Consider the following 12566-nt stretch of genomic DNA (forward strand, 5'->3'; position numbering starts at 1 on the left):
TCTTTAATTTTTCTATTGTATAGAAGATACAGTCTTTTAAATTTAGAACTACATAATGACTGTTTAAGTTGGCAGGCAGGAGTGACCATATTAATAAGATAGTGGATGATAAAGAGAACAGAGAAGACACCAGGTAAACTCAAGCAAAGAGCACTGAGGAAAACGAAAACAAAACAAGTGGCCCAAGTCCTCCTACCTAGAACTTATATTCTGCATTACATATTGGCATTAATTTTTATGTTTTATTTCATACTAAATAGATGAAAAAATTAAGCAAATTTTTTTATACAAATTCATATTTTTGGAAGGTTACATTCTTTTTTTTGTACATTTATTTGCTGTGTGTTGTCTCTTATGTTGAATATTAAGTGAAAAGAGATAGGCCCTTATCATCCCAAGGGTATAATGAATACCCTGTGGTCAAAAATCTCCCCACTGTTAACCACTGTTACCCCAAACTAGAAAAAGACATTACAAGAAAAGGAAACTATAGGCCAGGTACGGTGACTCACACCTGTAATCCCAGCATTTTGTAATACTAGCATTTTGGGAGGCTGAAGCTGGAGGGTAGTTTGAGCCCAGGCATTCTGGAATCAGCCTGGGCAACATTTCCTACCAAAAATAAGGAAATAAGCTGGGTGTGATGGTGCGCATCTGTAGTCCCAGCTACTTGGGAGGCTAAGGATTACTTGAGTCCACGAGGTTGAGGCTGCAGTGAGCCATGATAGTGCCACTGCACTCCAGCCTGGGCAACAGAGGGAGACTCTGTCTTTAAAAAAAAAAAAAAAAAAAAAAAAGGAAAAAAATAAGGACAGGAAAGGAAAAACTATATGTCCATATTTCTTGTAAATCTAAATGCAAAAAACCTTACCAAAATTTTAGCTAATGGAGTCTAGCAGCATATAAAGAAAATAATGTTTTATGATAAAGTAGGTTTAATCCCAGGAACACAAGATTGGTTTAACAGTAGAAACAGCTGGGCGCGGTGGCTCAAGCCTGTAATCCCAGCACTTTGGGAGGCCGAGACCGGTGGATCAGGAGGTCAGGAGATCGAGACCATCCTGGCTAACACCGTGAAACCCCGTCTCTACTAAAAAATACAAAAAACTAGCCGGGCGAGGTGGCGGGCGCCTGTAGTCCCAGCTACTCGGGAGGCTGAGGCAGGAGAATGGCGTAAACCCGGGAGGCGGAGCTTGCAGTGAGCTGAGATCCGGCCACTGCACTCCAGCCTGGGTGACAGAGCAAGACTCCGTCTCAAAAAAAAAAAAAAAAAAAAAACAGTAGAAACAAATTGATATAATTCATCATATTAAACAAATTTTTTAAAAAACATGAAATCATCTCATCAGATGCATAAAAAGCATCTGACAAAATTTACCAACCATTCCTACCAAAACCAATAAAACTCTTGGAAACTAGAGATGGAAGGGACCTTCCTTAACCTGACCAAAAAATATTTACAAAAACCAACAGCTGAAATCATACTTACTGATGAAAGACTGAAAGCTTTCCTCCTAAGATGATGAAGAAATCACAGATGTTTGCTCTCAACACCTTTATTCTACCTTGTACTGGAGGTTGCAGCCAGTGCAATAAGGCAAGGACAAATACAAGGAATACTGATTAGTAGAAAGGAAGACAAACATACAACTGTATTTGTAGACAACATATTCGTCTATGTGGAAAGTCCTCAAATATCTAATGTTTTCTATTTTTATTTTTATTTTTTCTGAGACAGGGTCCTGCTCTATCACCCAGGCTGAAGTGCAGTGGCATCATCATAGCTCACTGCAGCCCCAAACTCCTGGGCTCAAGTGAGCCTCTCGCCTCAGCCTCCTGAGTAGCTGAGACTACAGGCATGTGCCACGACATGTTTGTGTCTGTTTTTTTTTTTTTTAATTTTTTTTGTAGAGATAAAGTCTCACTATGTTGCCCAGGCCGGTTCTGAACTCCTGGCCTCAAGTAATCCTCCTGCCTTGGCCTCCCAATGTGTTAGGATTACATCCATGAGCCACCACACCCAGTCCACCTACAGATAAATTTAACAAAAAGTATATCTTCTGGCACTGTGAACTGCAGAACTGCAAATCGTCACAGAGATATTAAAGCAAACCTAAATAAATAGGTTTTAATGTGCATTTTGCTCATAATTAGTAATGGTGAGCGTCTTTTTCTGTGCATATTTGCCACTTATATGTATTATTTGATGATACGGTGTCTATTCAAATATTTTATACATTTGTAAGACAAATATTTTATTTTAGAATAGTTTTAGATTTACAAAAATGAAAATAGTACAGGGAGTTCCCATATACCTTGCAATCAGCTTCTATTATTAATATCTTACATTAATATGGTTCACTTGTGTATTATATGAGAGGGATTTACACATGAAAAATTGAAACACAATTCTACACAATGATATATACTCAAATGTTGAAGCCAATTTTGTTTAAAATTCTCCCAAATTGAAAACATCCCAATTGTCCATCAACAGGTGAACAGATAAACAAATTACAATATATCCATACAAAAGAATATTATTCAGGCATAAATTATTGATACAATTAACAATATAGACAAATCTTGAAAGCATTATGTTAAGAGAAAGAATGCAGACACAAAAACCTACAACTTTTGCCAATTCATATGAAATTCCAGAATAGAAAAAAAGTATAGTAACAGAAAAAAGATCAGTAATTACCAGGGGCTGGAGTCGAGGAAGAAGACTGAATGTAAAGAGGACAGAGGAAACTTTGGGGAAAACGGTGAAACGATTTTGTATATTGATTGATTCTCATGGTAGTTACAAGACTGTATGCATTTATCAAAACATATGTTGAACCTAAAAAAGTCAATTTTATAGAAACGAAGAGCAGAAAGGTGATTATTACTAGAAGTAGGTGGGGGTGGTAGGGATGAGGAAAGGGGAGATATTGATGAAAGGATACAAAGTTTCAGTTAAACTGGAGGAATATGTTTTAGTGATTGTTTTGTACTGTATGGTGACCGTAGTTAATAATGTGTTTTAAATTTCAAAACTGCTAAAAAATATAGATTTTTTAAATGTTCTCATCACCAAAAATGTATAAGCTAGTTAGGTGATAGATGTGTTAATTAGCTTGAAGTAATCTTTCTACAATGTATACATAGATTAAAAATATCACATTGTACTCCATAAATATATAGTTATTCATCAATTAGAAATAAATTAAAACCCTCATAGAACTGTATGCTTTTTTTTTTTTTTTTGAGATGGAATCTCATTCTGTCGCCCAGGCTGGAGTGCAATGGCGAGATATCGGCTCACTGCAACCTCTGCCTTCTGGGTTCAAGCAATTCTCTGCCTCAGCCTCCTGAAGCTGGGATTACAGGTGCCTGCCACCATGACGGGCTAATTTTTGTATTTTTAGTAGAGACAGCGTTTCACCATCTTGGCCAGGCTAGTCTTGAACTCCTGACCTCGTGATCCACCCGCCTCGGCCTCTCAAAGTGCTGGGATTACAGGCGTGAGCCACCGCGCCTGGCCAGAACTGTATGCTTCTAATGGATGAATTTTAATATACATAAAACACATCTCAACAAAACAAATTTAAAATATAAGATGGTAGGTGTTATTATGATGGAGGTCACGGAGTTCTGTAGCATGGAGGCACTTTGAAGGGCATGTTTGTCCACCTGGCTGTTCAACTGGGCGTCTTTGAGGAGACAAGGCTTGTTTCCTAAGTCTTGAAAGATGAGTAGGAGTTGCTAATAATGAAAGATGTGATGGTATTTCAAATAGAAGATCCCTGTAAATCACTAACATTAAAGTATTAACTTAAACCAAGATTTAGCGATTTTGTATCAGAAGAATGGTCAGTGTTTCTAGATTCTTAATACAATAAAGAAGTCTCAGCTTCTTATCCTTAAGATGCCCTTTTGAAGTACATAAATCTCTGTATAAATGTGTACCTTTTCTTGTCATTAAGCAAACTTTTAACATAGCATACATTAATAATCAGTACTGTTTCAATTGCAAGTGGCAGAAATCCAATTTAAACCCCATTATGAAATACAAGATTATATATATATATATATATATATAATTTATTTATTTATTTTATTACTATTATTACTTTTGCTCATATAGAAGAAAAAAATTGAAGGATAGACCCGGTCTCAGGTACACCAGGCTCAGATTACTCAAATGATATTGTTAACAGTCTGTTGGTTACTTTCCGTCTTTCAGGTTTGCTTTCTTTAATTTTAAACGTTTTCTTAGGTAAGTTTTCTTCAAAGAATAAAGTTACTGTGTAATTTATTATCCAAACCAGGACAATGTTATTACTAAATACACTGGGATTACAGGCATGAAGTAGGATTATCCTGAACAATTGGGGATGAGTGAGGCCATAACAAGATGAACAAAAGCAACTCCAGGCTTATGTATTTCCACTTGGCATCCTCACTGGTAACATTTCATTCCTAATATTTCCAGCAAAACTATATGGTTGATACTAATTTTGGGTTACCTCATCATGCCTTAACCAAACCTTGTGGCTAGGAAAATACAATACACTGACAGGACATTTGCTTGCCTCTCGAGCTAGTAAGCCCTCAAAAATATGTAAGTAGATTTGGTTGTCTAAAGGAAAATAAAGATATTGTATTTTTATTTTTATTTATTTATTTATTTATTTTGTGACGGAGTCCCACTCTGTCGCCCAGGCTGGAGTGCAGTGGTCCAATTTTGGCTTGCCGCACCTCCACCTCAGGTTCAAGCGATTCTCCTGCCTCAGCCTCCTGAGTAGCTGGGATTACAGGCACGTGCCACCACGCTCGGCTAATTTTTGTATTTTTAGTAGAGACAAGGTTTCACTATGTTGACCAGGCTGTTCTTGAACTCCTGACCTCCGGTTATCCACCCGCCTCGGCCTCCCAAAGTGCTGGGATTATAGCCATGAGCCACCGCACCCAGCTGAAAATAAAGACTTTAATTCCGGAAGGAGAAATAAATAGGTTGATAAACAAAGCTGTCCACTGTAGATGGCATATATTTTCATATAATTTTATTTACCATAACTTATTTGATTAAATATTTTTTATCTTTTTTAGAAATGGTAGTCTTTAAAAGTCTCTGTAACATGTTGAATTACTATGTCACAATATGAATAGAGTTAAAATAGAATTTCAAGTATTTTTTAATCAAGCAATTTATAGCATGTAGTTGAGGTTGTGGACTAGACTGAAGAATGCATTCCATATTGTAATTTCCCCCAAAATAAATTTTATTTGTAAGTAATAAACTTTTTATAACCTCATACATTCTCCCTTTCTTTGCCACTATTGCTTTACCTATATTTCATATTATTTCTATTAACTTAGTTTTTCTTTTTGAAATGAATCCACTGAAATTATGATTGTATGTTTTCTGAAGTGTTTGATTTTCCCTGTCAATCAGGATTGTAAGCATGGGTTGTAATATGGGCATATAATTATTTATCTAAGTTATTTCAGCCACTTTATATTGTTTAAAATTGAGAACCATGGGAAACTATTCTCTTTTTCTCTGACTCATATCACTTTTCAGATGTTTCTCTCTTTTCACTTAAAAAGGGGTATTCTGCACATTGAGAGACATTTGTCTAAGTCTATATTGGAGGAGCAAAGCAACATGAGAAAATTAAGAGAACCATGAAACTGATGCTTGTGGTTTTACTTCATTTTATAACCTTCCAAGGGGTGCCAAAGCAAGTTTGTTCTTTCCTAGGCTCACCTATTTTCTTTCTTACCACATGCTTTTCTTAAGGTGATTTTTATCCACTTCTGTGTGTCAAAGTGCTACTGATAAACTGGTCTCCCAATTGTCTTTTTATTTGTGGTTGAGATTTCTGTTCTGAATTTTAAATTCACTGGCAATTGGCCATCTCCACCTACATACTGTAACCACAACTGAAACAGAACGAGTTTCACATTTAACACAATATCTCTGTGTGTCACCCCCTTATGCAAAATATGCTTTCTCTAAGTGAATCTTAACACATACCACAGTGTTCATGTGAGAATCTTACAAAGCTCTCAAATACTTTTTTGTCCCTTATACTCGTACCAAACTGTGCAAATTGTATGCTCCAATCATTCATTAAATACTTTTAATATTTTTTTCTAGCCCTGCTACTTTTATTATAACTCACTCCAACATCAATTCCCACCCAGATTATTGTCCATTACTTCTGGTCTCCCCCAACCCATTCTCTACATTAACACTAGGGAGATCTTTTAAAATGCCCACCAATGATAGACTGGATAAAGAAAATGTGGCACACATACACCATGGAATACTATGCAGCCATAAAAAAGAATGAGTTCATGTCCTTTGCAGGGACATGGGTGAAGCTAGAAACCATCATCCTTTGCAAACTAACACAGGAACAGAAAACCAAACACTGCATGTGCTCACTCATAAGTGGTAGTTGAACAACGAGAACACATGGTCACAAGGAGGGGAACATCACACACTGAGGCCTGTCGAGGGGTTGGAGGAAAGGGGAAGGAGAGCATTAGGACAAATACCTAATGCATGCAGGGCTTAAAACCTAGATGACGGGTTGATAGGTGGAGCAAAGCACCATGGCACAACCTGCATGTTCAGCACGTGTATCCCAGAATTTAAAGTAAAATAAAAAAAATTAAAAATATGCAATGATATATACTTCTACTTTCAGTCCTGATAGAGTAATTGTGGAGGGCTAATGTTGCCATTGACAACAACCAGATGAAAAAGAAAAATAAACAAGAGAAGATTCATTTAAGAGTCTAAGATTCCTGAGTGAAGGAAGTGCAGAGAGGTAAGCCAACATGCTATAAGCTCATTTCCCTATTCTGGTATCTGCAGCTTCTTAGCACTGGGTGAGACACGCAGATTCTGTCAGAAAGCTACAGTCAAGAAGCAAAGAAGCCAACAGAGAGAGTTTGGCAATCTCTTGGGGCTTAAGAAACAAAGACTGGAGTTTGGGATTGACAAAGCAGCTAGGATATATGGGGCTGAGATCCTGGTGAAACGTGGGGAATACCGGTGACTCCCAATACTTGGCAGCGCTAGTCTCGAGCTAAAAAACTACATAGAAAGTTGCATGTTTAGATTATCTATTGCTGAGTAACAACGCTTCTCAAAACTGAGTAGGCTAAAACAATAGCAACATTAATTTGCTCACGATTCTGCTATTTGGGAAAGTTCTGGGAGGGACACATTGTCTCTGCTTCACTCAATCACATTGTCTCTGCTTCACTCATTGTTAGCTGGGGTTGCGTGAAGGCTCGGGGCTGGAATTATATGAAGGCTCATTTTCTCACCACTTACACGTCTGGCAGTTGACACTGGACCTTGGTGGGGGTTGCGATCTCAACACTTTCCTATGGCTTTTCTATGAGATTGTGGCTTGGTTCCAAGAGAGAATATCCCAAAAAGGTCAGGTGGAAGGAAGTCATGTTGCCTTTTACAACTTAGTTACAGAAATCACATAGCATTCTTTTCACCGTAGAAGCAATTCCACCCATATTCAAAGGAACATAGGTCCTGCTTCCTGAAGTCAGCATTAAACTGTAAGAAAAACATATGTAATGGGATGGGATGTATTTCTCTGTATGTATCCTTGAAAACTACATTATGCCTTGCTGAAGAAAAGCATAACAGAATTTATATCAGTCTTACAATGCTGAGAGGGCAGAACCGAAATTCAGAACTCAGCAAAGGGGGCACACCTTGTAAGTTCACTAGCCTCTAAGTTGGAATCCATGCTGGGCTACACACTAACAGTGAATGTAAAACTGAGGAAGACGGAATCTTGGGAAAATTGCAGTTTTGAGGTAATCAGCACCTGGTTGAGTTAGGGTAACCTGACTTTACTCTTTCTTCCTCCCTGAAAATACGGCTAACTCTATTGGGAAAAGATGATATCTTCTAGAGCGTCTACAATTTTTCATACACAATGTCTGGCATAAAGCAAAAAATTACCAGGTCAACTTATTGAGGAAGGTATAAATGGAATTATACTATTGTAAGTTCCTTATAATATTAAGGTAGACTATAATGAGATAATTTATCATTAGAACAAGCATTTTGATATAAAATAGAGGAGATACAATAGATTACTAAAAACATTTGGTTAATCCAAAAGAAAGAAAAGAGGAACAAAGAATAGAGGACACATTGAAAACAAATAGTAATACAGTAGACTTAAACTCAACCATATCAATAATTACATTAACATTTAATTGTCTAAAAACTCAAAAGGTCAATTTTTGGATTGAAAGTAAGACAAAACTCCATGCTATTTACAAACAATACATCTTGAAATTGAAAACAGAAACTGGTTGACTTTGAAGAACTGAAAAAGGTATACCAAACAATCATTAAGTATAAGAAAGAATGTTGTTGCTATATTAAATAACAGATAAAATGGACTCCAAGACAGGAAGCATTATCAGAGATAACAAGGGTCCATTTTGTACTGATAAAAGGCTCAATTCATCAAGAAGTTTATACCTAACAATACAACTTTAAAACACATGAAACAAAATTAAGAGAACTAGCACATGCAAAATCAGTAAAAATACAAGAGATTTAAATAACACTGGCAGTCACAAGGATGAACTACCCAACTACCCTTCAAGGGAGGATTTGTTGTCCAAGTCAGTTCCCTCAGATTTTGCCTCAGCTGCAGAGAGCCATCTCATTCAAGGGCATGCCTTAACCTGTGAAACCCAGACCCAGTTATTAACCATGGCCAGGGTCCATACCTAATGGCTAATCAAGGCCTTTCAGGCCACTAAGATATAATTCCCACGGGCCATATACATTCCAGAGAGCCCCATAGGATTGTCTGAGACTTTGTTGGGACTACAGTGTAATTCATCTTCTACCCTTTGCCTAATATTTATTTGTATTACTTTAAAATATTTAATTGAAAATGATTGTATATATTCAAAGTGTACAATGTGATTGTTTGATATACATATACATCGGGTGATGATTATCACAGTCAATTGACACCTCCATCATCATTCATACTGTACATTATACATTGTTCTGTATGGTGTACATTATACATTGTTCTGTATGGTGTACACTATACATTATACATTATTCTCCAGAACTTGTTTATCTTATAACTGAAAGGTTATACCCTTGGTACCCTTGGTACCCTTTGTTTAATATCTCCTCATTTCTGCCACCACTCCCCCCTAACTCCTGGCAACCACCATTCTCTTCTGTTCCTATGATTTAGACTTTTTTAGATTCCATATATTAGGAAGACCATACAGTATTTGTCTTTCTGCGTCTGGCTGCTTGCACTTAGCATAATGTCCTCCAGTTTCATCTATGTCATCACAAATGGCAGGATTTCCTTTCTTACCCTCCATTCACAAGTGTTGATCTTTAGTAAGTATCTTACACAGAAAATGTATTCTCAGTATCTGCTTTTGTATAACTCAACCTGTGACAAACACTGTCAACAAACTTGTCCTAATTTATGTTTTTCTTTTTGAATATTACATCCAACAATTGCAAACACAGAATTTTAAAAAACGTACATATAACACACACTTGGACATATTCAGGACCATACAAAAAATTCTAATTCATTTCAAAAGGTCAAAATCATGCAAGTTGCATTTTATGATCACAGTAATTAAATCAGAAATCAGTAAGAATATAATATCTAGAAAGTCAACAAATATTTAGATGTTACGTAGCACACTTCAAAACTGAATAGTCACTTCATAAAGGAAATATTCAAATACTTAAATATCCAATAAAATATGAAAGTATGCTCAACATTATCCTTTATCTGGGAAACATATTAAAATCAAAATAAGATGCAACTAAAGACCCATTCAGCCAGGCGCGGTGGCTCAAGCCTGTAATCCCAGCACTTTGGGAGGCCGAGGCGGGCGGATCACGAGGTCAGGAGATCGAGACCATCCTGGCTAACACCGTGAAACCCCGTCTCTACTAAAAAATACAAAAAACTAGCCGGGCGAGATGGCAGGTGCCTGTAGTCCCAGCTACTTGGGAGGCTGAGGCAGGAGAATGGCGTAAACCCGGGAGGCGGAGCTTGCAGTGAGCTGAGATCTGGCCACTGCACTCCAGCCTGGGCGACAGAGCAAGACTCCGTCTCAAAAAAAAAAAAAAAAAAAAAAAAAAAAAGACCCATTCCAATAGCTAACATGCAACAGAGTGACAATATGAATGTTGGCAAAAACGTGGAATAAGTTAGAGCTCTCATATACTGCTGCTGGTAGGGTGAACTGGTACAACTATACAACTACTCTGTCAGTATCTACTGAAGTTGAACATACACTGACCCAGCAAGCCCACTTCTTTAGTATATATGCAATGGAAATGTATATGTGAATTCATCAAAAAGATATAAACAAGAGTTTTCTTAGCAGAGCTACTCATAGAAACTAAAAACTGGAAACTACCTTGAGGTTCATCAACAATAGAATGTGAATAAATTGTGGAATATTCACACAAAAGAAGGCTACATAGCAATGAGAATAAGGAAATCTATAGAAGATCATGAATGCATCTCACAAGCAATGTTGAGCCAGAGAAACTAGAAACAAAATAGTTCAATACTGTTCCATTCAAGTTACATAAAATTCAAAAACAGGCCAAACTAGCTCAGGGTCATATAAATTAAATACATAAATTTGAAAAAAGAGGAGTTAAGATAATGGTTACCTTTGGTGGGGACAGTGACTAAACGGATGTGGGAGAAGCCTTAGGAATGTACCAATAACGTTCAATTTTTCTATCTGAGTGCTGGTTTCACTGGGGTGTTTAGGTTCTGAAAATCCAAGTCCTGAGTAAACATTAGTATAATGGTGTCCTAGTTGCCCTGAATGCCTTCAATAGTTTTCCTCTTCTGTCTGTTTGAAGTAAAACTTCTAAGCAGTACAGAAAGGTCTCCTCATGATTTGGTCCCTTCCACCTTTCCAGCTTCATCTTTAACAAGGTTTTATCACTATCCCTTATCACTATCCTGCATCCGAATTACTTGAGAACAAATTTCCCCTCTCATTAAACATTGTGCCTGAGAAACAGCTGGTGTTCAATTTATGTTTACTGAACATGTGACTCCTTGTGTTAAACATCCAAAAATCTATGGACTATGCAAGGGCTATGTGATCTGGAAACCATTTATTCCAAAATTTTATGTGTTCTCACCCAGAATTAACTCTGGAATGTTTCATAGTAATAGTAGACGTTGTATAAGTCAGGGTCCAGTCAGAACATGAAAGTACAACAATTATTTTAAAAGAAATAATTTTGGCTGGGCGTGGTGGCTCACGCCTGTAATCCCAACACTTTGGGAGGCTGAGGTGGGAGGATCATTTGAGGTCAGGAGTTTGAGATGAGCCTGGCCAACATGGTGAAACCCTGTCTCTACTAAAAATACAAAAATTAGCCAGGCGTGGTGGTGGGCACCTGTAATCCCAGCTACTCGGGAGGCTGAGGCAGGAGAATCGCTTGAACCCAGGAGGCGGGGGTTGTAGTGAGCCAGGATGGTGCCATTGCACTCCAGCCTGGATGAGAAACTCTGTCTCTAAATAAATAAAAGAATTTAAAATAAAGAATTTAATAATTTTTAATTGTTAGAGAACATAAAAGATCAAAAGGGAACCTAGAAACGTCTGAGAGGTAGTAACTGCAGAAAGCAGCTACCATTTTTATGACTGGGGGAGAAAAGAAAGAGATTGTAATATTAAAATATAGAAGCTTAAATGTGGGTTCCCACAGAACAGTCCCTTATTCCTCCTCTAGCCTTCTTCCTCCCTTCCAACTTAAGCTATGTGGTATCCAGGTAACACCACTTATTGGTAAAGACTAACATGAAGCAGCTTCCAGCAGAAATGGGGTTTGCAATATCCCAGCTCAAGCATCACAAAGCAGAGTATAGAGAGACAGGCTTGAGATAGAGTATAGAGAGATAGAGAGAGGCAACAGCTGAACAAATAGCACAGTGGGAATCAAAGATGGGTATCCGAATTACAGTTTCAGAAGCAGAACCTTTTTCTTCTCTGCTAAAACGGTTAAGGGTCAGTTCTTAAATTGCTCTCTAGTGTGATTTTAGTCTCCAAAGAGACTGAATGGTAAATGTGAATGTTTTCTTCAAAATACTGAGAGGACATAGAGTTTCCTGGACATTCCCAGGGGCAGACCTAGATAAGTATATTTTGGTAGAAGGTGACTTAGAAGGAATTTCATAAACATTAGCTAAACCGAGCAGAATGGAGGCCCTTCAGACTTAGGGACTACAATGGTAACCATGGTAACTGTAATGTTTATGAGGTAAATTGCATGACCCAGTATATTTTCTACTGCTGTTGAAAATCTATCTTTATTTATAGATACGATTTCATTTAATAATAGCAAGAACATGTAAAATGGTTCTTCTAAATGAGTGATTAGGGCTTAATTTAGCCTATCAACTCAAAAAAAGACAAGAAAGTATATCATACACTAGGTATTTTCAGCTGCTTTTACTGAAAAATGCAATTCATACTCATTCCTT

This window comes from Rhinopithecus roxellana, chromosome 7, assembly GCF_007565055.1.
Source record: "Rhinopithecus roxellana isolate Shanxi Qingling chromosome 7, ASM756505v1, whole genome shotgun sequence".
Lineage (NCBI taxonomy): Eukaryota > Metazoa > Chordata > Mammalia > Primates > Cercopithecidae > Rhinopithecus > Rhinopithecus roxellana.